The following is a 27641-nucleotide window of genomic DNA, read 5'->3' on the forward strand; positions in this document are numbered from 1 at the left end:
GTGACATGAACTAAACATGTGCAAAATATGGTGGTGAAAGAGTATGTTTTTCTTGAGTTATTGCAAAGAAAGATGCAGAAAGAAAGAAATATTTCAATACATCGAAGACAAGGTTTAATTTCAACCAAGTTTTTTGATGTGATCACGACATCAAATGAAAAAACGAAGGGCACATTTTCGATAGCCCAAAGTCTCAGCTACAACATATTAAAATCTGGGAGAAATTCACCGAAGCATAAGTGAGCTAGTCCTCGATAAAGATAGTCATGTCAATTTTCATTTCCAGAAAAACCACTCCCATAGAGATAACACGTAAACTGGTCAAATTTGACAAGCTTACTTTGAATCCATTTTTACAAGGTGATGCCGTCATCTAATCAAAATGTTGTTATTATATTAATGAAAGAACATTAAATAAGCTACAACATACTGAAATCTGGGTGAAAATCGGCAAAGGATAAGTGAGATACGCTCGAGTGAACTTGAAATTTGATGACGTCATTTTGAAAATTTACTCTTTTTATTTTATTGAGAAATTTGATATCTTTTAATCATTTTTCCAGCATCGCCAACCCATGAAATGACATGTACAACTCATCAGCTTTCAGAATATGTAAAGAAAATGGGAAGTCACCGTCCATCCTGACGAGTAAAATCGGATTTAAAATTGGCGGTTTTTTGGCATAGTTGCACTGTATATCGCCATTGACGCGCGCGCGGAATTTCAACTTTGACGGGCCCGTATGACGTCATATTGAGTCGGATTGACTTGAAACTTGGTAGAAATATTCCTTGACATTTCAGGCATCCGATAAGTGTGAAAAAACAGGAAATTTCTATTGCATATGAGCTTTGCGTGCGTATATATGCGAGCGCATACGCGTCCGTCTGATTTTTTCAATTTTTCAAAAAATGCTCCAAATTGTCTGAAACGTGTGCAAAAAGAATTTGAGCTGGATTTGAGGATACAAATATTTCAATGCGCGCGTACGCGCACGTTTTGAGAGAAAATATGAATTTTTAGAACATGAGTAGAATGCGCATAACTTGAAATATATGTGACGTAAATTTCATTGAAAAAGTTCATTCCATTAATGAGATATGATTGAGAATGTGTTTTCAAGTAATGACGTCATAGTGACGTCACGGTTGACTGATCACTATGATACATTAGATTTGTCGTCTTTGGGACGTGATACATATATGGTATGAGTTTGAAATTGATAGGAAGAGGACTTTCTGAGCTAACCTCTGCACAACTTTTGAGGAGAAAGAAGAAAAAGAAAAACAAAGAATCAGTACAGATACAGAAGGTGATCCGAGAGGATACTCGGATCACCTAACTAGATTCGAGAATTTGTCAAGACTGACAAATTAGGTGATCCGATATATAAATTATTTCTGAGATTTCTGAGATTCTCATCGCAGAAAAGGGAATCAAACCTGTCATGACTACAGATTTACAGAGACTCCAACTCTCCCGTTTTTCGACGGGAGATCTCCCGCCAAAAACCCATATTTGCAAAATCTCCCGTTCTCCCGTTTGAGATTTAATTTCTCCCGCCCTGGCTCTTTGTCTCCTGTTGGAAAGGATTTCTTACTTATTTCTATCGTATGTTGAAAAAGTAAGCCTTAGATAGCACCAGAGAGCATCTAGAACCCTGGGAATTTCGCGCTTCGCACACATCAAGTTGGAGTCTCCCGTTTGCTAAGGGTTTCAGGCGGGAGAATTTCCAGATCAGAAGGTGCTTGGGGTTGGAGTCTCTGGATTTAAAATGGAAAGGGCATATGTTTTGACCTTTGACCCCACTTTGCACACCCAAGAAGGCATCTGAGCAAAAGTTTGTTAATCTATGAAATGATTCATCCGACATGGTCTATACGTGTGCAAAATATGTCAAAGATAGGACAAGTAGTCACCAAGATACAGGACAAAGAAATATTAATGACCTTTGACCCTAATGTACCTACAAAAGATGGTGTCTGATGAATTGTTGTTTTATGAAATGATGTGCATGACATGGACTAAGCATGTGCAAAATGTGGGGGTGAAAGGGCATGTTTTTCTTGAGCTATTGCAAAGAAAGTCACCGAAAGAAAGACATATCTCCCAACACTGAAGCTAAGCACCAATTTCAACCAGGTCTTTGGACATAATGCCGACTTCCAATAAGAATATGGATCACATGAACAATAGCCCAAAGTTTCATCTACAACATATTAAAATCTGGGAGAAATTCACTGAAGGATAAATTAGCTAGTGCTCGATAAAGACAGTCATGTCATTTTTCATTTCCAGAACTAGAAATGTCGCTATGGCGACTGATGCCTCCGCCATAATGCATGATTCTCCCAATAGGTGTATAGTACAATGTCTTTACAATGTTTGATGACAGTTTCACATAACTTGCAAAATACTGATACAGACAGGTTTGTCAGAAATGTCTTGAATGTTCACTTTCCTCAAACTGGGTTTTGCTATAATTGTCTAAGAGTGCAGGTACACATATTTGGGGAATTGAGGATTTTTACTTGACTTCTGAACGACCCTGTTATAAGTTTAAGCATTGAGCAATTTTCAAGGTATGAAGAAAGAGTGTAATTACAGTACAAAATAGATATTTTTTTCATTTAAACCTGACCTTTGAACCTTAACCTTTGACCTTTGACCTTCTGGCTGGAAATTTCCCAGAGAATCTCCATTAGGTAATACATGTATATATCAAGTATTAAAACTAATAATGCAAGCATTGCATTATATACTAGTATATGAGGGAAAGTCAAACAGTAAAATTTTGAGTTGACCTTGACCTTTGACCCCCTGACTATTGACCCATGACCCCTAAATTCCCTAGATAATCCCTGCCAGTCAGTACATGCATATGTACCAAGTTCCATGAAGATACATGGAACCATTTGCGAGAAAAGTGAAATTGCAACATTTTCACCTAAACTTTGACCTTTGACCTTATGACATGAAACTCTCTCTGGAGAATCTTTACGCAGTAGTATATGTCTACACTAAGTTTCAATAAAATACCTTCGGGCATTGCATAGATATGGGGGAAATAGCAACATTTTTAGCATTTGACCTTGACCTTTTGACCTCTTGCAAATGTCACTACAATCTCATTTATTGCCCCATCATACATCATCCTTGGACCAAGTTTGGTGAAAGCTGCTTCATCCAGTTTTGAGTTATCACGTAAACAGATAAATTTTAGGATTTGACCTTGATCTTTGACCTTTGACCTCTGTCCGATTTCAATAAAAAACTAATCATGTAATTGTCCCATCATACATCATCCTCCGACAAAGTTTGGTGAAATTTGCTTGATCCAGTCTTGAGTTATCACGTAAATGGATACAATTTCATGATTTGACCTTCACCTTTGACCTTTGACCTTTGGCCGATTTCACCCAAAATCTAATCAAGTAATTGCCCCATCATACTTGATACTTGGACCAAGTTTTGTAAAATTCCAGTTAATATTTCTCAAGTCATCGTGTAAACGAATGCGGACGGACGTATGGACGGACGAACGGACAGACAACCCAGAAACATAATGCCTCCGGCACCACTTCGTGGCGGAGGCATAAAAAATGTACTCCCATAGAGATAATACCTCATTTGCACAGCCAAAATGGCGTCCGACCAAAGCGTCATTATTTTACCGAGGTCCATGGGTGTGCAAAATATGACGATGATACCATGAGATTACAGAATGAAGTATATTTGACCTTTGACCCCACTTTACACAGCCAAGATGGCATCTGAGCAAAAAGTTGTTATTTTGTGAAATGATTCTTGCAACATGTTCCTTGCGAGTGCAAAATGTGGGAAAGATAGGACGTGTATTTACCAAGATACAGGATTAAACACTTTTGACCTTTGACCCTAATCTACCTACCCAAGATGGTGTCGGAGGAAGTAGTTGTTACTCTATGAAATGATGTTCGTGACATGGACTAAACATGTGCTAAATATGGGGTTGATAGCCATTGTTGTTGTTGATCTATTGCACAGAAAGTGGAAGAAAGAAAGAAAAATAAAGAAAAAGTTAAGGTATTGTATAGAAATTTGAAGGAGAAGAATAAAAAAATCAGAAAAAGATAAACTTAGGAAGGGAGAATAAGAGTAACGAAAGAAAAAGAAGAAAAAAGTGTTTTAAAAAAAAAGCAAAAAGCAGGGGTGAGCCTCAAACCCCGGACCTTTAGATTAAAAGTCAGATGCGCTATACACTGAGCTATTTCATCCCCCATAGGCTCTGTGTATTAAGCAAAATGACGCTACATCGAAGCCAAGTGCCAATTTCACCCAAGTTTTTCGACGTGATTCCCATGTCGTATGAAAAAAAAGGTGTGCACATTTACGATAGCCCAAAGTCTCAGCTACAACATATTAAAATCTGGGAGAGATTTACCAAAGGATAAGTCTCGAAAAAGATGGTCATGTCAATTTTCATTTCCAGAAAAAACTGCACTCCCATAGAGATAACACGTAAACTGGTAAAATTTGACAAGGCTACCGTACTTTCAATCCATATTTACGAGGTGATGACGTCATCCAATCAAAATTTTGATATACACTCATCAAAGAGCATCTAATAAGCTATGACATACTGAAATCTGGGTGAAAATTGGCAAAGGATAAGTGATACGCTCGAGTGAACTTGAAATTTGATGACGTCATTTTGAAAATTTACTTCTTTTATTTTGTTAAGAAATTTGATATCTTTCAATCATTTTTCCAGCATCGCCAACCCATGAAATGACATGTACAACTCATCACAGGCCTCGAAATAGGATTTTGGAGGGGCACGGCCATTTAGAAAAGGGCACTTTTTCCAAGAGGCCAGGGCACTTAAGTCAGTCAGAGGGGCACCAAGGCCACATTGGAAAGGGCATGTTTGGTGTTTATGAAAAAAGAAAGAAGAAAAACAAACCGAGAAAAACAAACAAACACACACACACACACACACACACACACAAAGTGCAACACACAACAAAAACCTCTTCCCTACAGCTGTAACACATTCCCGATCTCCGCGTTTCTATCAGTGAAACAACATTTTTTTAAACAGGAATAAAACAACAGTAGGTATTGATTGAAACTCGACACCCTTTCAGGCCAGCCAGGCTGCCATGAAACTTCAAAGCACATTCCGACAGCTGGCTGGCAAAACCACAAGGCAAAGGAATTTGCGTGCGCGTGTAGATTGCTATGATTAGTCTGTGACAGACAGTTCATGACCTCCAAGAATGCGCCAGTACGCGCGGTTTCTTCTGTTGATTGGTCTCTCTCTCTCTCCACCCCTCCCCATTCCCCAGTTTGGCACACCTTGGCATCGTGGGATTTTTCTTTTTTTTCTTGGTGAACTTGGGAGTTCACTCTTCACTACTCTATCTGAATATGCGCTGCCTACTCGCGGCCGCTGCGCTGCGGAGGCAGTCGGGACGGTAAAAGCCGGTCGGGCGTACATGTAGGTACACGTCGTCTCGTATCTCGGAAAGATACTTTGAGTTTGAATCAGATATATCGGGACGCGAGTGAACTGAAGGTATGATATTTGAGATCAGGAAAGTTGTTCAAGCTTATTAAAGAGACTTTGAGAAAGGGCATATCATACGTCATAAATAATAACTTTCATTCTAAAAGGGCACCACGGCCCCAAGAAAAAGGGCACATTTTTTTTGGCCGTAACTTTGATAAAAAAACAAAAGGCATTGCGGCCAACGAGAGGGGCACCGACGGCCATGGCCGTCGGTGGCCGTCGGTTAATTCGAGGCCTGCATCAGCTTTCAGAATATGTAAAGAAAATGGGGGGTCACCGTCCATCCTGACGAGTAAAATCGGATTTAAAACTGGCGTTTTTTTGGCATAGTTGCACTGTATATCGCCATTGACGCGCGTGCGGAATTTCAACTTTGACGGGCCTGTATGACGTCATATTGAGTCGGATTGACTTGAAACTTGGTAGAATTATTCCTTGACATTTCAGACATCCGATTTGTGTGAAAAAATGGGAAATTTCTATTGCATATGAGCTTTGCGTGCGTACATGCGCGCACCCGTACGTCCATTTTTTTTTTTTGTGGGAAAAATGCTCTAAATGATCTGAAACGTGTGCAAAAAAAATTTGAGCTCGATTGGAGCATGTCAACATTTCAACATGTGAGTACGCGTACGTTTTAAGTGTAGAGATGAATTTTGAGAATATGAGTAGAAAGAGCTTGACTTGAACTATATGAGACGTAAATTTCATTGAGAAATTCCATTCCATTAATGAGATAAGAATGAAAATGTGATTTCATATAATGACATCATAGTGACGTCACGGTCGACTGATCACAATGATTTTATTAGATCTGCCGTCTTTGGGACATGATACATGGTATAATTTTGAAATTGATAGGCAGAGGACTTTCTGAGTTAACCTCTGCACAACTTTTGAGGAGAAATAAAGAAAAAGAAGAAGAAAAACAAAGAATCAGTACAGATACAGAAGGTGATCTGAGAGGATACTCGGATCACCTAATTACAGGGAATCTTCTCAAGTGGATGGAGAAATATGTCACTGAGTGTACACAAAGACTATCTGTTATAGTGTTAATGGGAAGACTACATCTTCCTGTAATGTGTCAAGTGACAAACCTCAAGGCGATATTAGGACCAGTTTCGATCTACCATCAATCAACACTCAACCGTGAAGATGTTTGCGGAAGACACAAAGCTGATCAAAGTGTAGACAACCAAGCCTATATAATCTAGGTAGAGGATGCAGCTATTGTCTTTGCTGTCACGCTAAACGTCTGATGCAGCAAGACTACGAACAGTGGATATGTGCAGGAAGCATCCACCGCCTATATCCACTCGTCTTGCTTTAAATAGTCATTGTTTTCTTATTATCGACTAAGAATTGGTGACAGCTTTTGTGTGAAAAAGGCCACCAATTCACACCAATTCATAGTGGATAATAAGAAAACAGCCAAAGCAGGACGAGTGGTATAGGCGGTGGATGCTTCCACTGTTCGTAGTCTCGCCATATCAGATGTATCGCTTAGCAATGTTAACAGTCTCGCTGCATCAGATGTTTATAGCGTAACAACAAAGACAATGGCTGCATCCTCCACCTATGTAGGCTATAGACAACCAAGAGGATGCCATCCTCCATTTTAAATGACCTCATTCAACTGGTTAAATGGTCACATACTTGATAATTACTGTAAACCGAGAAACAATTGCTGCATGAAACTTTCACAAATTGGAGCTGACAGCCTTTTTCGCGGAAAGAAACTTTTGCGAATTGCTGACTATGAAAAAAAATTGTGAGTAATCTACATGTACAGTAGGATCTCGACTATCTGGCCATGTCAGGACCGGCAGGCATCTGGATAATCGATTTGGCATGATAAGAGAGATACGCTCAAATACATCACTTTCTAGCATATCATGCTAGGGGTACGGGGATGTACACACATGTTATTATCAATTTATGATTATCTGCATGGCATTGTCATGTTTCATACTTCATAAATTGATACAGAAATGAAATGAAATATACGTAAAATATCCCTGCCTTCATGTATTGCTTGTTTGATTGATACTGACTGACAATGATATCGATAATGCCACTCATCGAATACTGCCGCTGTATTGTACTGTAACCACTGCTGCACACTCAGTGCCAGTGACAAGCATGGCACCAATCATTGCCATCGTCTCACCAACTGACTTAAAGTTACAGTCCACTGCAATGATTGGAATATGTCCTGTCGTGTATTTGCACAATAATGGTTAAATGTATGTTTGTTTTGAGTGAGATTTGGCAGTGAAAAACATGAAAACTTGAAGAAAAATGCCTTGTTTGGTATAAATACAGAATCCCAAACCAGAGGACATAAAAGTCAGAAAACCTATCCAAGATGAGACACATCCTTCTTGGTCCATATCCAAACAATTGGAACAGCCTCCCAGAATTCATCATCAATGCCTCATCCATGGAAATGACGCTAAGAGTCAACCAGTGTCTAGAAAAGCATTGGAGATCAAAGGAAAGCACTGACCAATGCCTATCTAGTCAAGCAACAAAGGATACATAAGAAGCTTCAAGTCTCAACACCAAAGTAAACCAAACCAAATATAAGTTGGAGATAAACCACTTTACAACTTTATTACAGTTTTTATTCTAAATGTAGCTTAGTAGGGGCCTTCATACAGTGATCCAAAGCAAGCAAATTACTAGTTCTCGGTCTATCTTCAGGATGCAGGAATAAGCAGAGCCAGACTTGTCAGCAGAGCTAGACATGTCAGCAAAACATCTCTTGAAATTGTAGGATGAAGCGTCGGGACCATGTACGTAGGTTCTAGTTTTCTACAACTACCAAGTGGCAAACTTCTTTCGGGTTAATACATAAATCTAATGTAGATCTATGTGCTTTTGATTTTCTTGACTTCTTGTTTACCTGCCTTGTACCCCTCATGCACGGATGAAGGAGCTCTTCTTTTTGTAGATTTATAGAAGGTAGTGTACACAGCCACAAACGCGTGACTGGATGGAAATGTACATTGATATCCGTAGTCAGAGAGGCTGGCTCGATACAGCAACATCAACACATCACACACCAGCATTACGACGAAAATAACCTAGTTTTCTCACATCCTACATAGCTTTGTTTTCTTAAAATGGTTTCCACTTCATTCTCAACGTCTTTTTCCCTTGCTTTAAAAAGAGCATGCTTCTTACCCCAAGGCCCCTGTTTTGGTCTGTTCCAATTTCAGCCAGCAACCACGCCGACGCAGCGTGGTGGCAGCTAGATAGCGCTACAATGTACGCTGTACATATACAGTACAAGAAAGCTCACAACTCAACATACGAGGCTATTTAATCTTTCAAACTCAGAGAATGCATGCACTCCTAAATGCACATGTTTGCATATTTTATGTGTTGTGGACAGCTAAAGTCCCAATGTGCATCAGGACTTTGTTGCAGCATTGCTATTACCTGGGTAAGCCTTATCAATGGCAAGTCCCCCAATCAACTATAACTTTGCTACTGATGTCAAATCCATCTTATAAAACAAAGGCAGTGAGAAAGAAGTGAAAAATATGCAGTTGAGTATAAAGTAGTCTGGAAGGTGTGAAAAACAAGGTTTTGTCTTTGCTTCTGGACATGCTGACGAATGAAGAGGCATACCTGACAAGTGGAATCAGTGCACTATGGGGCATTCCTGCTAGCAAAATCTGACGGAACATTGGCGGATCCGGCCAGATGGAGCACGGCACATTGGAACCGGCTAACTGTGGACAGGAAGGTTGACACACGTGGGCTGGCAGAGAACTCACCACGACAGAGTTTTTCAAAGCCTGTACACAAGGCTTGTTATCTGTGAGAATGCATGGCCTGTGCTTGGACTGCACAATGTACGGGCTGAAATACTTGCAGGATGCTGCAATAGAAAGGGCCTCTATCTCACATGGGAGCCAAGTAACCTGCCGATCACGAAGTTTTGAGCTAAAGAAAGCAGCTACCTGTGGCTTTCCTTGTCGTGTTATGTACAATGTGGAACCAATACCATGATCTTTGACAGCACCATCAGTAACAATCCAGAGCTGGTCGGATGGTCGGGGAAGGGTAATGGCACGGGGGGGGGGGTGTTAAGGCTTCCTGAGCGGTCTTGAAAGATGAACGCTGGTCATCGGACCAATCAATGCAATCACTCGACTGACCACCAGTAATTGCGGCGTCCAGTGGTGTGAGGAAGATAGCGCAATGTGGGAGAACACGGGCGAGCATCTTATACGCCCCAATGAAGGAACGCATTCCTTTCACAGTAGTAGGAGGGGGGCATGAGGCAAGCGCCGCAATGCGATGAGGGCTCGCTTGTAGGGTCCCTTGGGACCAGATCCAGCCTAGGACCGTGGTAGACTTCGGGCAAATCACAGTCTTACGGGCTGAAAGATGAAGGCCTGACTTTCGGAGGGCATGCAGGACACGTGACCAATTCTGGAGGAGCTCCTCGGGGGTATCACCACCAATGAACAAGTCGTCTGCAAGTTTCACAACAACACCTTCCACAAGTAGATCCCCAAGCACGCGACACATCAGCTCTTCAAGAGCAGTTTCTGAGCCTGGCATGCCCATGGCACAGCGTGTATACACACGGACTCCACGATAGGGGGTTGCAACACCACAATACTTCATCGAGGCCTTGGACAGGGGAATTTGATAAAAAGCATTGGTGAGATCTGTGGCAATGAGATGTTTCCACTGACCAATTTTTCTGAGGGTGGAATCCACATCAGGCATAAGGGAGGGCTGAGGCTTGGCATAACGGCCTACATCGGCAAAAGCTGTAACAAGGCGGAAGCCGCCATTGGCCTTCTTCACGAGGAAGGATGGATTCAGGTACTCAACAGAGATGCACACATCCTCTGGGCGAGCAAACACACCCTGTTGTTCTAGTTCATCGAATTTCTCTTGGAGATCAACCAAAGAGTTACGGGAGTAAAGTGGCTAGCGACCCTTGCATTGGGGAGGCTGAACCGGGCCCATGTTGACAACGGCCTCAAACGGGCCAACAGCTCCATTATACCCAGTGAAGGCAAGGTCAAAAACATCATTGAATTCCGCATGGAGAGACTGAATGTCATGTTTCGTACCAATGGGGATAATGCAATTAGGATCGAGCAATATTGGGTCAGAAAAACGATGCCCAGTATCACATGAGACACCACTGGGCACGGGCCTATTGGGTACAGAGGGATGGTCATCAGACTGAGCCTCTGAAGGAACGTAGACAGGATGAACCTGGCAGATATGTTCATGCTTACGGATCAGGCGGGGTTGAGGCGTAAGATTAGGGATACGCACTTTGCCTGCTACACTGGAGACCATGCATGGTTCAGGCCAAGATGGGTCAGTTGGGGGAACACCCTTTTGAGGGACAATCCTGGGGTCAAGGGCAAGTGTGTCATGAGACAATAGCTCATCAGGAACTGACAGCTCGACGAATTCACCAGGCAAAAGCACAGTAGACTGAGATGGGGCACGAAGGACATGAGCATGGCGAACTGCATGTGTCGCATTGTCCGAAGGCCTGCGAGAACCATATGAAATGATCATGTCATCACCCACACACACCTAGCGTTTAGCAGGACGAACCGACACATCATTGTGCTCCATAAATGGGGTACCTGCGAGTACTTCTACATCAAGATTATCAATGACCAAACCCTCAAACACGAATGACTTGCCGTCACGAGTGAGGGACAGAGTGGTCTCCCCAACAACATCAAGGGGGGAAGACCCATCGGCTTGATGAGCAGACTGCGAACTGGGTTTATGACACCCTGGAGGGACTGGACAGAAGCTCTGATCATGTTACCAGTAGCACCACTGTCGACAGTGATGCGAACAACCTGGTGCCCGCAAAACGCATCAAAATATGGAGACTGACGGACCTGGACTCTTGAGGGCCGATGAAGAGTCGCTGGTAGCCGTATCATTCTTCTGAGGGACGGGCTCAGACAGGTGGACCTGTTCAACTTGGCACAAATCATCAATCTCATCATCAGACTCTAAAATATGTGCAACCTGGCAGGCCTTAGCAATGAATCGCCTGTCTGCTTCGGGTAAGTACGTACACTTACTTAAATAATGAGTGTCTGGCCGGCGCGCTTCACGACAGAGAGGACAGTATTTACTGTTGCGCTGGGAGGTGCGAGTCTGCGGATTGCGGCGACTGCGGGGCATTGGAGCACGCTGGGGGCGTAGGCCTACAGGGCGCGGGGAAGGGGAGGTCAGGGTGCGCATAGCACGAGAACTCTTCCGTTCTGTGGATTTCATCCAAAAGACTATCTAACGCCTGAGAGATTTCGGGTTTGTATAAATGTACATTTGCATACTGTACATGTATGTGTGTGTTGATAAGGCTACAGTGATATCCAGCCTCACTCAGTCCTGAGTGATACACGCCACTAAAACCAAAACAACAACACTCTCCTACATGTATGGATAAAGTGTACTGTATACGCCACATATTTAGTGAGTTTAAATTTTCGCGAATCAGGACTTCCTGATGATTTCGCGAAAGGTTAAGTTTGCGATCGTGGAGTACTGTACTGAACGGAGAAATGTATAAATGTGCGTCACAGTCACATCGGTATCAGTCATTATTTTCGTGTGTCTTTAATTTTACGAATAGCACCTGACTCGTGAAATTCACGAAAATAAAAACCTCATAAAATATTTGGCGTATACAGTATTCACATGCTAGTGGCTGTATTCAGTCACTCAAGTCATGGATACAGCCACACACATGTGGCTAGAAGGTAAACCGCAAAGACAGTGACTGAATTCTGACATTGCATACTGCTTACTTCCATCACTCTATGAAATGTTGCAATTTCTAACAAAACAATTTTGACATCACAAAGCAATTCTGACATTGTGCACTGCTTTGTTATTGTACCTTCACTCTGTGAAATAGAACAATTTCTAACAAAACATAATTGGAACATAACAAAGCAATATATAAGCACGCAAAGCTAGATACCCTGTTTGTTCCAATTTTTGTACAAAATAGCACACGTACATGTAGAAACAGCAACAAGAAAGCGGCCAACCGCATTGTTTACATAATCAATTACATGATGACAATTATCTCATTACAGCATTCCCAAGCAAATGCCATCATCATCACGATCATACGTACATATCTATCATAAAACATGATAGCCATTGACATCACAAGTGATAAAGTCTTATCCACATTTTAATAAGCAAAGTCAAAATTGTTTGGGGGGTACCGGATAAGACATTTTCTTTGGTAAAAAACTTGCACCACGGTTCACCTTCCCGAGCTAAAATTCGACCACACGTAAAGGCATAGGTTTCTACGTGTACGGCGGCGGTCAAATTTTGGACAGCGTTATGGTCAAATTTATGGGCAGCTTGCTTAACCTGTGGTAGGGACTAAGTCAATTCGCTCAGCTGAAAGAATAAATACCACACGAGTATAGCTTAAGGCGATTGCTATGCTAATGTAAGTATACTTGAGTGACCCGCACCTCGTCATTATTAAAATAAAATGCATGTTTAAATTTCACTACGTTACTAAAATTCTATTCTAAAAGGTTCAAATGGAACTACACGTTCAATGATCGATACCGGAAATTTGCAGCTATCCTCGTCTAATGCGAACGATGCGGAATAGATGTGCGCTAAGGAAGGGTCCTGCACCTTGCCACCCCATGCTCCCATAGACAAAGACCGTGATGATACTGATGACAAGTATTCCTTACATAAATGTAAGATTTTCAAGAAAAACTGTTTGGTTTTCACCTCAGTTTACTTGGTTGTGGTAACCCTGCAAAGTTTCAAGCATACTGAATACAGTCCCTGGCGTAAATGTTTGTTCAGTGCGCTTATAGCAATTTTACGCAAGGTGACGATATTAGGGCCCCTTTACGAGGTGCGGGTACCTCACTATAAAGTACTTTAATACTCAGAGATTTATTCAAATTAGACTTAAAAATGATTTGCTTATCATAAGCAAATTGCCCACAAATTTTATGGAACACCCGCAGCCCTGATGTCTGATCTAGATTAGTTGCTGTTTCGTGATTATTCTCTCAGCAGTCTCATAGACACCAATGTGAAGTTGGTTCGTTATTCGGTGCGTTCAAACACTCTTTTAAAGCGAACTGTACAGTACCAAAAGTGTACCAAAAGTGTACCAAAAGTGTACCAAAAGTTCACATGACAAGAATGCGCGTATAATGCGTGTATAATGCGCATCTATGTCATAATGCAAAGAGTTCATTATCTCGACTTTGTGCGGGACATCTGGCATATTAGTACTTAAGAGCACCGGGTGAATGACCCTCATGCTACAAAATGCACTAAACTCATGAGGTAGGAGAGTTGATCGTATCACCAGACGCTTTTTTTTTTGTGGCTCTGAATTCCATACTCAGAGGGTGATATTTTGGTCAAAAATAACACAAGTTATTCGCAAAGTCCTGAAAATTACGAATTCGGCAAAATTGTGAAAATTATTCACTCCGATTTTTGGAAAATAGACTTCAAATACACCCCTCTCCCAAAAGTTGTCTTTTTGCGCAGTGTAAAATCGCATTATAATTCCGGACACGATTTTTGTAATGGAATAATCGACGTCTTTCGCATCTTGTCCTTGTACCTAAATCACAATTCATACTCACGAATCACCGTGCACATTCTTACCGAGCCGACGACGAAGAAAAAATGGGCAAAATGAGGCTCAATTTCGTATTTTATGGTAAAATGTCCAACACAAAATTTTGAACAGTTCACATGATAAAATCGTGTGAAAATTGACATCTTCTTCTAAACTAGCGTTTTTTTACATTTTTGTGTCACATTTTTTGCGATTTCGTCCATACAATGCTCTGTGAGGCTAGTCTACGAAGCCCCATGCGTATTGAATGTCATTAGTACGCAGAAATGTGCACGTCCGGAATTACCATGCTGTCCGGTAATACCATACCTGTATACATCTAGATTAACTAGTCTATACACAGCCCTGTCGCTGTACACATGTGTTGCAACAGGGCTGTACCTACTGGAGGCCACATAATCTTTAAAGCCGAAACATAGTTCTGGTACGCCTGCAAAAGTTGTCAAATTTCACTCCCAAATGTGCATGTATGCCTAAGAAATGTGTGGAATAACGCTGTAATAACAAGATATTCAATGGTTAACGACGAAAATGCGAAATAATAACCAAAAAGGTTCGCCGGAGTCGCAGTCTCAGAACTTACCCGATTGGGGTCAGGCTAAACTCAGACTCGAGGACAACTTGGCCTCGCTTTGACGGCGGGACGAGTTGTCCCTCTGGATTGTACAACGTTGTAGGCCTACATACTATGGGAGCAGCCTGTAGCGTTTCGCGTTCTGGCTGGTCACAGTTATGGTCCGAGTTGATACCAAAGACGCTTAACTGAAAAAATAGGAAAGTGCGCGCTAATCCTGTACAAAACAAATGGACAGCGCGCAGTCCTTAAGCGTATTACGCACATCACCTGAGACGCACTGTCTTTGAAGTTGCGTTGTTGTTTATCAAACATCTTTGATTGTCTCTTCAGTATGGCGATCACGAACTGTGTGTAAATTGTCTGAAATAGGGCCGAGTTTTCTCTGAGACCGAGTTAGTCTGGATCCTTCTGGAATAAAAGTCGGTATACGACTCTTATTTTTGATCTCGAAATACTCCAAAACAACTCCTCATCCCAGCAAATCGCATCAGCCAGGTAAGTTTCTTGGTAGACTCTTTCGACATATTGCAAGCAAATATGAAATGGTGCCATACAGGATCTCAAACCCTTACCAAAACTATGTTTTCACTTTAAATTGTGGGGCGCCGACACTATTTTGAATTTACTACACCATACATTTGTATTTGTTACTCAGACTATGTAGGATGAAAACTTTATACATTTAGCTTCTGTCTTTAGCTATTGATATTGACATACAGATTTCACAACTTACCGAAAATGAAGCCTTTTTTAATCGTATACGCCGCAAAAATCTTAGAAATCGCAGAAATGATTCGAAATGTTGGCACAGCACTGCAAATGGTGGGCAAAGGGGTGCTGTCGACCGTGCGTACAAACTCTAGTAGCGCAATTTGCATCGTTGCTATTTTGAATCGCCCAGCGATGATCAGCATTTCGGGTTAAGATTGGACTTTTTGCTCAGTGTATGTTGCGTGAGGGCTCACTATGGAATGATATACCATGCTCATACTCAGTCATAGTTCGAGCATTTCCTCACGTGAGTGATTCGTAAAATTTGTGATAAGAATGTAGAAATTTTCAACAGTTTTGTTGTTGTGTGGCCATGTTCGAGGGTCTTTAGTAGATTGGTGTATCAGAGATGTAGATCTACGCTTTCTCAACAGAGCATACGAACGCTCCAAATCAGGCACAGTTCAGAGTGGTACGCTTAGTTCAGTTCGCTTTAAGAGCACTCGAATGCACCCATATAAAACATAAGCCTCTAGACTACTGACAGTAAACACGTTAGATCTACCTAGATCTAGAATAGATCTAACTTCTACTGGTACCAGTAGTTAAAAATAATAAGTAATTTATTCTAGACTGTCGAGGTAGTTCTATAGTCAATCCTAGATTCCTAACGTTAGAGGTCCAGTCTAGCTACCCCATACGCCCATTTAGAGTTTCTATGATATTAAGCCAGTTCGTAGTTCCACTTTGTGCATAAGCAGAAACAAGGTCATTCGGACCAACAGGCATAATGGTTTTTAAATTCACTGGGATAAGCATCTGTAATGTAATGATTATTCATGAGATACTTATAAATGCTGCTTGCCAGCACATCCACCTGACAGCAAAAGTGGTATTTGGCAATATCAATAGAAAGAGATTGTCAATACATTCAATGCAAAATAATGAAATAGATGCTTTCCCAAGCGTAAATTGACGGATCGTTCTGTTCATCTGGTCTACGCAACTCTATTCTTTGTTTGAACAGGATTGTGAATCCCAGAAATTGTTATGTGAAGCTTTTAATGCATTATGTCGCTCTAAAACGAGTTAAGTGCCCCTAACCGAGTGAGAAAAGAGAAAGGTCATTCGTACCAATGTGCCCATGAGCTAACTCCGAACTAGCTTATTACTGGTTACAGCACTTCTTTTGAACTTCTTTTGAACTGACGATACAGTGTAGATGAGGATAGACCTGGAAGCTCGACTGCTGCTACACAGCAATCTTCCAGTATCTTCGGTAAAGGTAAAGGTAAAGCACCCCGGGCCTGAGGTTCGGTTGGATTAATGTTGGAGAAATGCGTAGATTCTAAATGTTAGTTCTATGTTAATTTAACAAAACGATCTGATTCTGAATATGATTGTACGAATCAGTATACCCAGTCATTGGGTGTCCGGACAGGTTGTGGGACTGGACGCGTACTGTAGAGTGCGTCTGGTTTGACAATGACGCGCCTACATAAACAGTCGTTTGTCAGTGAGGAGCTGTGCGTAAATTAATGCGTATTCAAAGTAAAATAAGCAGGTCAGTACGCGAGAGTCTTAAGTGTCCGGACACCCAACCCCCCATCCCATGATTTGATGTTGACTAAAAGATCGGTCTGTATCTGGTCGTCGGGAAATGCTCCGCGGAGACTGCGTCTGTCTGGCTTCACGGATCCCCTCCTTATACAGAGGAGAGCAATAACGTCAAAAATATATAAGACTCCTCCGGACAGACGGATCTTTCTGTCTAACCAGGTGGTTAGCTTGATGATACTGTACGTAGTTTACGTATGCAATCTAACGTTAGATCTAACAAGTGTTTTAATAAAATTGAACATTATTCTAAGTGCTATTATCTAATCAGAAAAGATGTAACCGTTAGTTCTACTGTTAACTTAGACAGAAAAATCCTTTTGTTCTGACTAACGTTAGTTTATCATTATCATAATTATGCCCATTATTATTATTATTATTAATACTATTATTATTATTATTATTATCATTAATATTATTATCATTATTATTATTATTATTATTATTATTATTATTATTATTATTATTATTATTATTATCATCATCATTATTATTTGACATTTACAGCACTCCTCTACAGACGAGGATCGAGGGGATTCCGTGAAGCCAGACACGTAGTCTCCGAGCTCCGCGGCCGCGCGGAACATACGTATCCCCGACCCGACTACTTACAAGATACAGACCGATCTTTCGGTCAAATGTAAATTTTACTGTAGAGTTTTTAATAGGCCCCTTCTTTTTGGTCTACTCGTAAGTTCTACTTTTACTTACAAATGATGAAATGTTATCTAGGTGAACTTTGGATGCTGTCAAAGAGAACAAAGCTATTGTAGCTTGTCGGGTTAACTTTCTCTGGAGGGGGCGGCAAGCTTGTTTCCCAGCAGGAAAGTAAATATTACGCCGAGCTGAGATGACAGTCTCCTTCGTTCCCATTCATGCTCGCACTACTCGTGATTGCTTCCTCTATCTACCTAAATAAAAGATTATTTTAGTTTTAAGATCGCCACGCTGATTATTATTATCGTCTATCTTCGCGCAACGTATACCCCTTATGCTGCGATGGATAAGCCACTGTGTACCATTGTACCACCTAAGTCACTCATTTTTCTCTCGTTGTAATAACGTCGCGACGCGTCGTCGCCTCGACTCGCGGATGACGCGTGTGTGACCTTGCTATTTTTATCGGTCAAGACGCTCACCGATCGCCAAGGCAGGTTTGTTATCATCGGTGCATATGTTGGTTTGATTGTCTGTTTGCAAAATAACTCAAAAAGATGTGAACGCATGTGAATGAAACTTGCAGGAAAAGTTGAAAATGACAACAGGAACAGATGATTAACTTTCGGTAGTGATCCGGGAATTTCTATGGATTTTTGAAGGATTGTATATAAATTTTGCAGACCACCGGGTCAATGAACGTAGGAGTTCAAAAAGGTTTGCATAAAGTTTGCATAGTTAATGACGCTCCGCGCTGCGTGCTCGGACGAGGTACAGCGCGGCGCGCCGCGCTGTACCGACACTGTGCTACAAACAAAAGGCTTCTACAATGCGTACCCGGTATCAAAAGAAAAAAAAAAGGGAAAAAAAGGTGATCCAACTTTCGAGGGCTATCATAGTGTCAACTATGCGGAGTGCGCAATGTTAGTTGTGAGGAAAGAGGAAACTCTTCCTCTTTCCATTGATATCCGATGTTGACAAACGTCATGCATGACTGAGCGCATGAACTTTATTTCTGACATCAATGACAAATTGCACTTTTTCCAACTTTGCGTGTTATTGTGAAGGAACGATGCATGTCTCATTGCATGGATGAGATCTGTCAATGAAAGTGGTCAATTAATCATTAATCCAGCCTGCGCGACTGTAGGGTGTCTTCTAACCTTTTATGGTTCATCTAAACCTTCCATTATATTTCTCTTCTTCATATTCAAGACATGTCGCTGCGAGCTATGTGTTGAATATGAACGGAGATGAATGGACTCCTTGGTCGGACGGACAAGTTACCGGGCAGTCAGTATAAATTATCGTAAAGGTTATGTACGGAAGCTACGGAAGCTTTAAAGTGCCATTCGACTTGGAGACTTGGCGAGATAATTTATCTTGTCAAGTCAACATATAGCTCTATCATGTCGACTTATCAACTTTATAAGTTGACGTGGAGACAAAAATTATCATGTCAAGTCGATTTCTAACAATTTAAATGTCGTCATGGCAACATAACATATCTTGCCAAGTCGTCATCTAAAAAGTTACATGTCGTCATGGTGTGATAATGTATCTTGCCAAGTCGACATCTAAAAAGTATACATGTCGTCATGCCTACATAACGTATCTTGCCAAGTCGACATCTGAAAAGTTACATGTCATCATAAATTATCTATCCAAGCTGATATCTAAAAAGTTACATGTCGTCATGGTGACATAAGGTATCTTGCCAAGTCGACATCTAAAAAGTTACATGTCGTCATGGTGACATAAGGTATCTTGCCAAGTTGACTTACAAAAAGCATATGGATGAAGGGACTACAAATTTCCACTGCAATTTTCTGATTATGATATTGAAGAAGTAAAGCGGGTGTATTGCAGTGAACTTCCTAGAAAGTATGGATGCTCCCCAACTTTTGTTTATGGGCTTTCAGAACTCGTTGGAAACAATTTGGATAATTTCGCAATGCCAAAGTCTCATGAAGAAGCCACAGAAATGCTACATTGTCTTATCAACATTTTTGATGGGGTTGATAATTTCTAATCTTGCATGCAGTTAACAACAGCGGGCCTTTAATGTTTTGGGGTCTTGGTATTGATAGGCATAGCCTACAAAGGTTAAACCTATGTGCAGTTATGTGCAGACTTCTCCAAAAAGTTAACAGGAAAGAGGATGTTTTGATTTTCATTTCGTTCATATTTGTAGAGCTAGTAACTGCACAAATGTTATGTTTTTATTCAATACAACGCTCTTTCAACCACTTCGAGCTTATGAGAGTTTTTATTTAAACATAGATCAGTCATGACAAAATGAAAGCGCAGAATTTTGCGGAAGTTTACATTAGTAAGAGTTCTATAACCACAATGAAGTAGTCAGTGTAATTTGAAGTTGTATTTTCTCCTTTTGTTTATTTATGTAGGCCTATTTTCTTATTCATTTATTCATTTATTCATTCACTTGTGCATTCGTTCACTCTTTAAAACTAAAATGTTCAATTAACATTTAAAAGGCCGAGGAGCATTGGCTGCGGAACGAGCGGGCGAACAATGGAGTTGGGGGGGGGGGGGGGCAAAGCATATATCCGGACAATGCTTTGCCCCCCCCCCCCCCAAACCATTGTGTTGTCCTCTCGTTCCGCCGCCCATGCCGAGGAGTCACCACACTTTCAAAATGTTGGATTAGTTTATGTTGACTTTAGCATGTTCAAAGTGTTAATCTAACATTTTGAAAGTGTGGTCACTCCTCGACCCTTTTAAATGTTGATTTAACATTTTAGTTGCATTAGAGTGGCCATTCATTCATTCATTTAGATTTAGGCGAATTTGCATGGGGGTGACTAGGTAAAAAACGAGAAACAATCTGAACCATTTTTTACTTGCTCTTGATAATTTCCTATCCCCCTCTCTCAGGGTGCGAACCGAGGAAATGACAATGTTCCTACATAAGTCAGAAATGTCATTTTCTCAATTCCGGTGGTAAATGACCAAAATTCTGTCGGAAAATGTGTCCGTTCATTTTCCCGGTTCATTTGCACCGTCGAAACTCTATGGACTGACGAAATTTACATTTCATCGAATAAAATCCCTAAGATATTATTTAGCGGGGACGGTAAAATTGTTCGATCCCTTGCTGAGTTGACTAACCATTCTCAGGCACTGGTTACAAATCACTCCGGGGCCCTTGCGGCTTGTAAAATCAGACGTTTTGTCCATGTTCGTAAGAAGTGCTCTGTACGAAAACAGACAACAGACAGAACTTTACAAACCATACGGGTTCCGGGGTGAGGGGCAGTGCCCTTATGATTTTTCAAATAGCAAAGGAAAAAAGAGGAGATAAGAGAGAGAGAGAAAAAAAAAAAGAGGAAGGAAAGTGAGGAGGAAGAAAGAATATTATATACTGTACATTGTGCTGCGCTCGACCCATGCCTGAAAACAGAAGTTCGTGCTAAGCTGGGGCAAAAATGATTCAGCGCTGGAAAGACACTTTATAAATCCGATCATTATTATTATAATTGTTATTATTATTATCATTATGATTATCATTATCATTATTATGATTACGATTATTATTATGATTATTATTGTCATTATTATGATTATGATTATGATTACGAATATGATTATGATTATTATCATTGTTATTATTTATTATTATGATTATGATAATGATTATGATTATTATTATCATTATTATTATTATCATCATCATCATCATCATCTATTACCCCTCTTATTCAATTGAAAAAAAAATTAAGGCATTTATAGTTCGTTTTGCCCCCCCCCCCCCCCCCCCATGAAAATACCCTGGCGCCGCCCCTGTCTGGGATGATGTGACGTATAAGCTTTATTAGATAGGCCAAGTCCAGCTGAAGCAAAAATTTCCTCGAGTAAAATCGAGCCTGTTCTTCTCATTTTTTATATAAAGGCCTATATAATTTGATATTATGATTTAGTAGGATATTATGCAAAAAGCGTTTGTTCATTGTGCTGATAGGCCTATAGGCCTATACTGTATGGTATTGATTGCCTTGTATTTTTCGTCATTTTACTTTTACAAAAAGACATTACAGTCCGTTATCTCTTTCTTTTCGATACCATATACTATTACTTAATGTGCCCATCTAGCAGGGGCGGCGACAAGGTTTGTTTGTTAAGAGAGGCAAGACGACCTAAAAGTGACGTAATTTTTTAGATATCAGCTTGGATAGATAACTTATGTCACCATGATGACATGTAACTTTTCAGATGTCGACTTGGCAAGATACGTTATGTAGGCATGACGACATGTAACTTTTTCAGATGTCGACTTGGCAAGATACCTTATGCACCATGATGACATGTAACTTTTTAGATGTCGACTTGGCAAGATACATTATGTCACCATGACGACATAACTTTTTTCGATGTTGACTTGACAAGATACCTTATGCACCATGATGACATGTAACTTTTTTCGATGTTGACTTGGCAAGATACCTTATCTCACCATGACAACATGTAACTTTTTAGATGTCGACTTGACATGATAATTTTTGTCTCCATGTCAACTTATAAAGTTGATAAGTCGACATGATAGAGCTATTATGTTGACTTGACAAGATAAATTATATCGCCAAGTCTCCAAGTCGAATGGCACTTTAACGCTTCCGTAACTTTCTTTGTGAGATTCGTTTTCATCATTCCGTACATGGTGGTCTGACTTATGGTTAGGAGTTTTTTTCAACGGTATACAGTCAACGTTCCGGTGCTAAGCTTGATCTCCACCTCACTGTAGGCATGTATTTTCCTAGCAGCCCCTCCTTAAATTTCCTTTATGTATCGTTCTCACTTAAGGACAGTATTTCGTGAGATGGTTCCCCCCATTTACGCTTTTAAATATAGACGACACATCTGATATAGAAGGATACAGAAAAAGATATACTGAAACATTAAATAGACCGAAAGTCATAGAGCTCAAATGTGTAAAAACGGAATCACACTAGAAAATGCTAGAAATGAAGAAAAAAAAACACTGACCTAATGAACACTAAATTTTTTTATTGTTGCTTTTCATGTTAAAGTTTTTTTAAGAACCAAATGATGTGAAAAGGGTGAAGAATAGAGAGCATATAGGTGCATGTACATAACAAGAACACAAGTTGATTTGTCAATGAACCATGGAAATCCACAGAACGAGGGGAAAAACAACAAATTACGTCTATATTATTTTGTTGTTTTGGCGTGGTACCTGGTCTAAAACTCCAGGCATGACAAAAGAACATTTGTTTTAGAGCATGGGCTGAACCATGTAATAAGTGACGAATATCACCATTCCCTTAATATTAGCCGGGTTCACACGTACAAAAGTTTTGTACGTGTGAACCCGGCTAATTTAATAGCGGGATGACGATCGCGATGCACATCCCGAGTTTTTTTGCGAGCGTCCACACGTACCAAATTAGCGGGATAGCGATCGTGATCGGTATCCCGCTAATTTGGCGAGCGTCCACACGTACCGAATTATCCCGCTAATTGCCGATAGAGATAACACTCGGCAAAGCCTGCAAACTGGGTCACACAGCGCCCTTCTCTATCACTGCCTGCGCGCACTTACCAGCGGTTTTTGTCGGTTCGCTGTATCACCGACGAATTGCGTCATGGTATTTTCACATGCAGGAGAGGTAAAATGATTCACCGAGTTCAGGGGCACAGAACACTTTCATGAGGGGAGGAGGGGGATGGTTGACTGGTTACCACCTCCCCCACCCCCCCCCCCCCTCCATCGAGCATCTTTTGCCTCTTGGGGCCACTTGGTCAAGAAAAGTTATAAGTGAGGACTGTGAGGGATACTAGCGATTGATCAAGAAATTGCAGTTGTTTTTAATGGTAAAGCTTAGCATATTAGAGCTCTTTCAATATAAACAAAAGACAGTGACAGGATAAGGGCCTCTTGTGATTTTTCTGGTATGTCAAATTCAAAGGAAAGACATAATTTACAAGTTTTACTTCTTGATAGTTTTCTTTTCATATTTCACCCTTAGTTTTACGTCTTAAAATCCACCTTTGTTACTATACCATTGCATTACTCCTAATTTTTGTGTACTGTATGCATTACAAGTAATTGTTTACATTTCATTTGTGTCATGTATATTATTGTGACATTTTGTGAAATATGAGATAAACCAAACTGAAACTGAAGGAATAAGACGAAAAATAAGACGGGAAAAATGAAAAATGACAGGAAACGGGAAAGAAATGGAAAGGAAGAAAAATAACAAACAAGAGAGAGAGAGAGAGAGAAAGAGAGAACGAAGATAGGAGAGAGGGAGAGAATGGAAGTGGAAGTGGGGATGGAATCTTTATTTGGGAAAATTGATGAGAAAGTGAGAGATGCAAAACTTAAAATTTTGCGTCCCCTTGCACGCATGTCATATGATTTTTTTTTTTTTACATTTTCTAGGGATTTTAGAGTGTCAAATGTATTACACGTGTGTATGCTTTTTTTTTTCCCTTTTGCTTTATTCCCTTTCCATTTTCAGGGGTTTGCCTTCTTGACCATCTTGTTCCCATGTGTATCAGCTCCAGGAATATACACAGCTGCTGCAGCTGAACTACGTGAAGATAAGATACATTACAAGATACATTATGTCACCATGACGACATGTAACTTTTTTCGATGTTGACTTGGCAACATACCTTATCTCACCATGACGAAATGTAACTTTTTAGATGTCGACTTGGCAAGATACATTATCACACCATGACGACATGTAACTTTTTACATGTCGACTTGGCAAGATACATTATCACACCATGACGACATGTAACTTTTTACATGTCGACTTGGCAAGATACATTATCACACCATGACGACATGTAACTTTTTAGATGTCGACTTGACAAGATAAACTATCTCGCCAAGTCTCCAAGTCGAATGGCACTTTAAAGCTTCCGTAGTTTTGATCTGCATTTCGTTCATATTTGTAGAGCTAGTAACTGCACAAAATAATGTTATGCTTTTATTCAATACAACGCTCTTTCAACCACTTCGAGCTTATGAGAGTTTTTATTTAAACATAGATCAGACAAAATAAAAGCGCAGAATTTTGCGGAACTTTACATTAGTAAGAGTTCTATAACCACAATGAAGTAGTCAGTGTAATTTGAAGTTGTATTTTCTCCCTTTGTTTATTTATGTAGGCCTATTTTCTTATTAATTCATTCATTTATTCATTCACTTGTGCGTTCGTTCACTCTGTAAAACTAAAACGTTCAATTAATATTTAAAAGGCCGAGGAGCATTGGCGGCGGAACGAGCGGACGAACAATGGAGTTGGGGGGGGGGGGGGGGCAAAGCATTGTGTCCGGACAATGCTTTGCCCCCCCCCCCCCCCCCCCAACCATTGTGTTGTCCTCTCGTTCCGCCACCCATGCCGAGGAGTGACCACACTTTCAAAATGTTGGATTAGTTTATGTTGACTTTAGAATGTTCAAAGTGTTAATCTATAACCTTTTGAAAGTGTGGTCACTCCTCGACCCTTTTAAATGTTGATTTAACATTTTAGTTGCTTTAGAGTGGCCATTCATTCATTCATTTAGCTTTAGGCGAATTTGCATGGGGGTGACTAGGTAAAAAACGAGAAAAAATCTGAACCATTTTTTACTTGCTCTTGATAATTTCCTATCCCCCTCTCTCAGGGTGCGAACCGAGGAAATGACAATATTCCTACATAAGTCAGAAATGTCATTTTCTCAATTCCGGTGGTAAATGATCAAAATTATGTCGGTAAATGTGTCCGTTCATTTTCCCGGTTCATTTGCACCGTCGAAACTCTATGGACTGACGAAATTTACATTTCATCAAATAAAATCCCTAAAATATTATTTAGCGGGGGCGGTAAGATTGTTCGATCCCTTGCTGAGTTGACTAACCATTCTCAAGCACTGGTTACAAATCACTCCGGGGCCCTTGCGGCTTGTAAAATCAGACGTTTTGTCCATGTTCGTAAGAAGTGCTCTGTACGAAAACAGACAACAGACAGAACTTTACAAACCATACGGGTTCCGGGGTGAGGGGCAGTGCCCTTATGATTTTTCAAATAGCAAAGAAAAAAAGAAGAGAAAAGAGAGAGAAAAAAAAAGAGGAAGAAAGAATATTATAATATACTGTACATTGTGCTGCGCTCGACCCATGCCTGAAAACAGAAGTTCGTGCTAAGCTGGGGCAAAAATGATTCAGCCCTGGAAAGACACTTTATAAATCCGATTATCATTTTTATTATCATTATTATTATTATTATTATTATCATTATTTTGATTATGATTATGATTATGACTATGATTATGATTATTATCATTGTTATTATTTCTGATTATGAATATGAGTATGATTATTATTATCATTATTATCATCATCATCATCTATTACCCCTCTTATTCAATTGAAAAAAAAATTAAGGCCATCTAACAGTTAGTTTTACCCCACCCCCCCCCCCCCCCATGAAAATACCCTGGCGCCGCCCCTGTCTGGGATGATGTGACGTAAGCTTTATAAATAGGCCAAGTCCAGCTGAAGCAAAAATTTCCTCGAGTAAAATCGAGCCTGTTCTTCTCATTTTTTATATATAGGCCTATGGGGCCTATAATTTAATATTACAATTCAGTATAGTTGGGGGCCTAAGGGCTCAAAATGGGTTGTTTGGTTCAGATTCTTCCAAAAGCACCAAATTTGGCTCATAGGTCCCTTGTACCATACTCTTTCGATTTTTGATGGGCGTCAAGACCAAAAACCCTTGGGGCCGCCATATTGGTGGAATCCAATATGGCCGCCATCCGGGTTAAAGGTCAACTGCAGTTACAAATTGAAAAGGTTGATTAATGTTATGAATCCCATGTGGAAGATTTTACAGGGCTAGAGAATGTAATTCTAAATATCATTTCTGCTATTCAAGGTCACTATCACCTGTCAAGGTCACTTTCAAGGTCAATTAAGGGTCAAATCAGGCATTTTGTGCATTTTTCGAAATGGCGTCTGTGAGCATTCAACTGCAATTCACTGGTACCCGTATTTTGTCCCATTTGTCATCTCCTCCATACTCCTTCAATGGTCAATTAGGGCCAAGAGCGGTTCCATCCACCTAAATATCAATAATGATTATGACAAATAGATGAAAAAATTGTATTTAAGATATATATATATATATGTATATATATATATATATATATATATATATATATATTGAAATTTTGAGCACAGAAAATGGGCTTCATTCGGTTTCGTTTTCTTTTCTCATTTTCTTTGCTCAAAGTTTTCACTATTTTGTTTCTGGTCAGTTTTTCCTTTCTTTGTTGCAATATATATATATAATATATATATATATATATATATACACACACACACACATATATATATATATATATATATATATATATATACACTGCAAAAAGTCCGGTGTTAAATAGTGAACACCGAGCTGGTGTTAAATTTTCGGTGCTCATTTATGGTGTTAAATTAACACCTCCGGGTGTCATTTCCAAATTTTAAACTGTTTTTTGAAAAGTTTCTTAGTAACTGCACTTCTTGTTGATTTTTAATTTAATTCAATTCAATTCAATTCAATTCATTTATTTTCATACTTCTTATTTATGAACATTACAACAGAAACCAGACAAGTTCTTTTACCTTGTGAACAATGTGCAGAAAACAAACAATATACATGGTGATAACACAGTAATTACATGTAATGATAACTGGTCAAAATCGAAATCGAAATGGGGTTGATCAAAGAGAAGTATGACGGGACCTACATGAAAGCTAGCTTGTTTGGCTGTAAGCCCCGAGTAATCAGTGTTTGTGAAAAAGAAACGGAGAACGGATAGAAGATAAGAC

The 27641-nt window shown here is 40.1% G+C and overlaps 1 protein-coding gene across 1 annotated transcript in view; it reads right to left on the reverse strand.

Moving 5' to 3' along the window:
- The window catches only part of LOC139737632 (uncharacterized), a 162470-nt gene extending 144489 nt beyond the window's left edge, over positions 1-17981 (reverse strand). The window contains exon 1 of the mRNA XM_071648306.1: positions 17840-17981. The gene's annotated coding sequence lies outside the window, so the exon portion shown is untranslated. The remainder of the gene's footprint in view (positions 1-17839) is intronic.
- Between the last annotated feature and the right edge of the window lie 9660 nt (positions 17982-27641).

The sequence above is a fragment of the Diadema antillarum genome, unplaced genomic scaffold (assembly GCF_040938485.1).
Source record: "Diadema antillarum isolate AM-2024a unplaced genomic scaffold, OU_Dant_1.0 seq00000697_RagTag, whole genome shotgun sequence".
Taxonomy (NCBI): domain Eukaryota; kingdom Metazoa; phylum Echinodermata; class Echinoidea; order Diadematoida; family Diadematidae; genus Diadema; species Diadema antillarum.